This window comes from Acanthochromis polyacanthus, chromosome 15 (genome assembly GCF_021347895.1).
Source record: "Acanthochromis polyacanthus isolate Apoly-LR-REF ecotype Palm Island chromosome 15, KAUST_Apoly_ChrSc, whole genome shotgun sequence".
Classification (NCBI taxonomy): Eukaryota; Metazoa; Chordata; class Actinopteri; family Pomacentridae; genus Acanthochromis; species Acanthochromis polyacanthus.
This window is the reverse complement of record NC_067127.1, coordinates 39,436,897-39,443,557: the sequence shown is the minus strand read 5'-3', so window position 1 is coordinate 39,443,557 and position 6,661 is coordinate 39,436,897. Positions and strand designations below refer to the sequence as shown.

The 6,661-nt window shown below is 44.2% G+C and overlaps 1 long non-coding RNA gene across 1 annotated transcript; it reads left to right on the top strand.

The window, feature by feature from the left end:
* The first annotated feature begins 1,190 nt into the window (after positions 1-1,190).
* On the top strand, positions 1,191-6,285 carry LOC127537529 (uncharacterized). Its single transcript, XR_007947246.1, has 2 exons — positions 1,191-2,351; positions 6,084-6,285. It is a non-coding gene; the product is annotated as an uncharacterized LOC127537529 (long non-coding RNA).
* Positions 6,286-6,661: the final 376 nt, after the last annotated feature.

Here is a 6,661-nt window from a genome sequence, read left to right as displayed (position 1 = left end):
TCAGCAGTTTGTTCTAAGGACCTGAAAACAAACGTACACCTACGGACCAATAACTCCTTCTAGAGGAAAAAACAAGAGAAGGAAATACACAGTTATCAGATAAGCAGGAAAAGATGCATTCATTTAGTCTGATGTTTAATTATTGTAATAGATTATATGTACAATATATTTCTCACAGTTTGATTTGATTATTGAGTTATATTAAACGTGATCTTTGCAGATTGAACCCGCTGAAACCCACTGATGATATTAATGTGATTTCTTTTCCTTTTTAAACTCTTTTTAGCCTCTAATCAAGAAAACAATGAGACTTTATCATTGTTTGAATTTTTCAGGATTTTGTGAAAACGTTACAAAACTGCAGCAGTGAATGCAAATATTACAACTTAACAAAATCCACAGATGATCAGGCATTGATGAGTCAATAGGATCAAAATGTGTATCTTAAAATGAATTGTATTGATGTGAAATTGTTGAATACGGCAAAATAAAATGCAAACTAATTTAACAAGTCAAAGCTCTAATTACAATCCCTGTTAGAATACACAACAGAAAAGCTGGAAGAAAATGATCTTATTACAACGTTATTATTTTCAACTTAAAAAAGTGGAATTGTATTGAATCAGTCCTCCACTACTAGTTTCTATTTACATATTGAACATTCTAATGATTCCTGGTGTCTGAGGACTCTTATGGTGGATTTCATTCTCCTCTGTCTCCTTATATGTGAAACTGAAGGCAGCAGTTTGTTTGATAAGTGAAGCACAAACGAGCATCACACTGCTGTTGATGTGTGTACCTGCTAATATACTGTTAATCCTAGACTAAATTAACTGGCTAAACCTTTAAACTGAACCCCATAGGCCATGGTATACAGTACAGATCCTGTATATTATTATATAGATGGAACAACTGATTAATTTACTCCTGACCCAGTGTATGGGGCCGTCAGTGTAAATAACAGCATCCGTTAAAGCCCAGTGTTGCTTTTTTGCACCATAGAAAGAAATCCCTAAAATCACAAGTAGAGCTGAAGACAAAACTTTTAGGCCTGCTGTGAAATTTAAGATTTGTTTTGTTTTGTTTTTCAAAATTTCTCAAGCGCTGTTAAACAGATGAAGGAATTTCTAACAGTGTAGGAATTCAGCGACGGCCTCTGGAATTCCTGAGCCGATCAAACTCACATAAGCTCTGTCAAGTGGGGCCTAGTTATTTGAGATCCCAGGAGCAACCACCACCTAAATACAAGCTTTAAGCAAACCAATGAAAAGTTAAAATGAGAAACTATATAAGTTAACCACATGATTATGCTTATGTTTGATGCAAGAATGATTTTAATAGGCTGATATATATTCTGGAAATGATGATTGCTATAGAAGAGAATGATTTAAAATAAGTTATTTGATCATGCTAAGAAAAATGATTTAAAGAAGTGATTCAGTGTAACTAAGTGAGTTTTGAATGGAAGTAATCGGTGCTGTTCTGAGCTGTATGCAGACAGGATGGGAAAAGCAGAAGTCTCCTCAGAAATGAGGAACTTGGAGTTTCCACAGGATGACAGGATGGGCTCAGGCCTACATTGTCATGACAACTGAAGTGTGTGTAACAAGTGGATGTGTTAACAGAAAAGATGGAAAGAATGATGTATGCGTGATAGGAAGAAGGTTGTGTCTTAAACCTATGAATTAATTACCTGGGCGTACCTATTAGTTAGAATTGTGTGTGAAAATGTGTATGTGCTAAGCTGAAGTCGAGCTAGGGTATAAAACCCAGAGACACAGACACTGAATTGGGAGTTCTCCCCCGGAGGGGGGAGATGCTGCTCGCCGGAGCTGCCGGAGAGCATCGCCAAAGTTCTGAAGAGTCGACACCGGACCCTTTTGCCCAAGAGACGTGAAGACAACGCAGGACTTAGGCTCCAGAGTTCGCTGAGAACATCGTTGGAGGCAAAGTCTTTGTCTGACTTTGTTCAACAAGCGAAGACCACACTTTGCTGAAAGGAGAGTCCTGAGAGGTCTGCAGTTGTCCAAAGAGATGAAGAGAGGCAAGCACCCATGGCATCCAGAGAGGCACAGGAGGCAGCAGCAGAGGGCTGCTCCACTCCAGGGGCTGGAGGACCCAGCGACCCACCACAGCCTGATGAGACGGGGGCTTTCCACCACCACCATCCGACTGAGAAGACAGCTGAGACGCCCGCACTTGTGTTCCAGCTGCTACTAAAGATAACTGCCAGACCAACGATTGGCTATCGGGACCTCTCCACTCCCCCTGCCTATGAAGAACACCCTCTGCCCACAAAGAAGACTTCGTACCGAGTCTGCTGGTCCACGGAGGAGTTCAACTAGACGCAGGTCAAGACCGGGCGTGGCAGCTAAGGCCTGGTTGTCCGCTCTCTCTCCTAAATTTACTAATTAGAGAAGATTCTCAGGTACGCTCAGCTTAGTTTAGTTTAGTTTGAAATAATCAGAAATAATTAAATTGTTTAATCATGAATTAATGCTGTGCCCCTGCTAATAATTGCTTAATAAAACGCTATATTGCATTTAAAGAGAAGTCTAATGAAATGATTATGATTCACCTATTCTGCAAAGTGGTAAAAAGTTAAGTTGATTGTGTGCATTAAATCTAATGGTTCTTAAAGGTTACTTTAATCCAACTAGTTATTTAAACATTACCCCTGAGGTTAGTTTTCCAAACCTCTAAAACGAACCTAGGAATATCAACAAGTGCCACAGTTTTAAGAGGAAAGCTGTCGTTAACAAACGTGGTCAATAAATCAATTCTACTACTTAGGTGGGCTGCTTAGTAAGAGAGTATTTATTGGAGTAAGAGGGGTAAGACGTTTGGAAGAAGACAGTTAGGACCAAGGCGAGTATTCCTCGACACCAGCTTAATTATTCTGCTGAAACCTGTTAGGTGGAATACTAATAGGCAGATAGAATCTAACCCTTTAAACGGAGAGCTGGTCCTGATTTAACCTGAGGCAAGGGTTAAAGAAGGCTATACTGAACGACATGGCGTCCCTGGGTGGGCACGGCTCGACTAAGACAGACGCTAAAAAGGGACTCCTGTCAGATGATACTGACTGACATGGCGTCCCTGGCTCGACTACGACTAAAAGAAAAGTGTCCAAAAGAATATTCTGAGGGTCCAGACCGACACCTAGAATCAACCGCCAGAGCCTTCCAGTGGAAACTGGGGAAGAGAGGGCGAATCTCTTCTGACCGAGGGTCCACAGCTGCGGAGATTGGGGAAGGAGAAGGACGAGCCCTTCTGACCAAGGATCCACAGCACGGGTGATCAGCCGACGGAGAGACTCGGGATCATCACGCCTGACGGGAGGTACAGTGAGAACCGCAGGCTAGACGAAGCCGCAGTGACCTTGGGCCAGCGCATCCCAGGAAAGAGGCACCGCGGAGCAGCCAGACAGAGTCTGCACTCATCCCTGCTCAACGGTCCTACGAGAGGTTTTGAGGAAGCAGACAACTCGAGACGACAAAGACGATGGCTGAGAGCCAGCCAGAGAAAGATGTACTCGTCCCTGCCAAAGAAAAAGAGCCAGTTCAAGAAGACGCGAAAGTCGGAGGCTCCGATGAATCAGAGGAAGAAGATTCATCCTCCAAAACCCCAGTGCCCGGGGAAACAACGATCAGTGAAGTGGTAAGACAGTCCGCTTCGAAGAAGCTTCACCCAGGTTCCACTCCGGTGTACCAGAACCAGATTGTACTGGTAGGAGAGGGATGGAGCAACTGTCTGCAAGAGACACAGATGAGGAAATGAGAGTTACAGGACATGCTGCATCGCAGGGTGAGAGCTCAGACGCAGATGAGGAAGTAAGGCCAAAAATAGAGTTGGCCACATCAGCTGCAGGCACCCCGGCTGCAGAGGCAGAGAAGCGGCTGTAGAGGATGGCAGCTGTCACTAAGGAAATGAGTAATTGAAGCACCAGAGAGTCCAGACGAGATTGGGGGGCTCACTGATTGGGAAACGACGAGGTGGATCGTTTCGTCCAGAAGAGAAGAATTGCTGTCGGGATCGAGGAATGGGACCAAACCCCTAAAAGAAAAATTGTCCCAGAGAAGTACGTGGAAGAAGTGGTGCGGGTCGTACATGAAGCGCTTGGCCATGTGAGCACACTACCTACCCGTAGGGAGCTGGAAAAGCTGCAACTCTGGATTCCAGAGTGCCGTATACGACAAGTGCTGAGGGCCTGTGAAGTATGTGGTCGATACAACGCAGGATGCCGAGGGCGAAGAGTAGACGGGCTCACCATCCGGAGCACTATTCCCTGGGGTTCTATCTGCATGGACGTAGCAGGCCCAATGGGGGTTGCAGGGAGAAGAGGTGAGAAATACCTTTTAGTGCTGGTGGACTCTATGTCATTCCATATGGTTACTAAACCAGTAAAGAAGGCTAACAGCTACAGTGTGGTTGGCATGCTAAGAAGAGCTAAATACGAGAAGCCTGACATAATAAAGGAAGTTTTAGATAGCAATACAGTTTTGCTAAAGAAAGAAGAGGAATCCAAGAAGTGGAGCAGCTAGAGCCAGTTCCAGATTAAAGAAAACCAGGAACCAGAAACCATGGCTACGAGCACACAAGGCTTACCACCCTTCGTCGGAGTAGCCAACGTTAAAGGGGTGGTTACTATGCAGAGAAATACAACGAGGCTCTGGGCAGGCAGAGCCCTGAAGAAACTGGATGATGCTGAAAGCAGAATCCTGTCAGATGATGCAGAGATGCAAGTCATCGGCGGCTGTGAGGACACATCTGAACTGTTGCAGATCGTGGGGGAAGTGACCGTCACCACTGAAGACGATGCATGGACGCAGCTGGGTGATGTGGTTAACCTGTCTGCTCCAGAGGATGATGAGTATCTTTTAAAATGACCTGGTGTTAGCTACCTGTGATCTCAAGGAGAGGGTGTCAAGTGGGGCCTAGTTATTTGAGATCCCAGGAGCAACCACCACCTAAATACAAGCTTTAAGCAAACCAATGAAAAGTTAAAATGAGAAACTATATAAGTTAACCACATGATTATGCTTATGTTTGATGCAAGAATGATTTTAATAGGCTGATATATATTCTGAAAATGATGATTGCTATAGAAGAGAATGATTTAAAATAAGTTATTTGATCATGCTAAGAAAAATGATTTAAAGAAGTGATTCAGTGTAACTAAGTGAGTTTTGAATGGAAGTAATCGGTGCTGTTCTGAGCTGTGTGCAGACAGGATGGGAAAAGCAGAAGTCTCCTCAGAAATGAGGAACTTGGAGTTTCCACAGGATGACAGGATGGGCTCAGGCCTACATTGTCATGACAACTGAAGTGTGTGTAACAAGTGGATGTGTTAACAGAAAAGATGGAAAGAATGATGTATGCGTGATAGGAAGAAGGTTGTGTCTTAAACCTATGAATTAATTACCTGGGCGTACCTATTAGTTAGAATTGTGTGTGAAAATGTGTATGTGCTAAGCTGAAGTCGAGCTAGGGTATAAAACCCAGAGACACAGACACTGAATTGGGAGTTCTCCCCCGGAGGGGGGAGATGCTGCTCGCCGGAGCTGCCGGAGAGCATCGCCAAAGTTCTGAAGAGTCGACACCGGACCCTTTTGCCCAAGAGACGTGAAGACAACGCAGGACTTAGGCTCCAGAGTTCGCTGAGAACATCGTTGGAGGCAAAGTCTTTGTCTGACTTTGTTCAACAAGCGAGGACCACACTCTGCTGAAAGGAGTGTCCTGAGAGGTCTGCAGTTGTCCAAAGAGATGAAGAGAGACAAGCACCCATGGCATCCAGAGAGGCACAGGAGGCAGCAGCAGAGGGCTGCTCCACTCCAGGGGCTGGAGGACCCAGTGACCCACCACAGCCTGATGAGACGGGGGCTTTCCACCACCACCATCCGACTGAGAAGACAGCTGAGACGCCCGCACTTGTGTTCCAGCTGCTACTAAAGATAACTGCCAGATCAACGATTGGCTATCGGGACCTCTCCACTCCCCCTGCCTATGAAGAACACCCTCTGCCCACAAAGAAGACTTCGTACCGAGTCTGCTGGTCCACGGAGGAGTTCAACTAGACGCAGGTCAAGACCGGGCGTGGCAGCTAAGGCCTGGCTGTCCGCTCTCTCTCCTAAATTTACTAATTAGAGAAGATTCTTAGGTACGCTCAGCTTAGTTTAGTTTAGTTTGAAATAATCAGAAATAATTAAATTGTTTAATCATGAATTAATGCTGTGCCCCTGCTAATAATTGCTTAATAAAACGCTATATTGCATTTAAAGAGAAGTCTAATGAAATGATTATGATTCACCTATTCTGCATAGTGGTAAAAAGTTAGTTGATTGTGTGCATTAAATCTAATGGTTCTTAAAGGTTACTTTAATCCAACTAGTTATTTAAACATTACCCCTGAGGTTAGTTTTCCAAACCTCTAAAACGAACCTAGGAATATCAACAAGTGCCACAGTTTTAAGAGGAAAGCTGTCGTTAACAAACGTGGTCAATAAATCAATTCTACTACTTAGGTGGGCTGCTTAGTAAGAGAGTATTTATTGGAGTAAGAGGGGTAAGACGTTTGGAAGAAGACAGTTAGGACCTAGGCGAGTATTCCTCGACACCAGCTTAATTATTCTGCTGAAACCTGTTAGGTGGAATACTAATA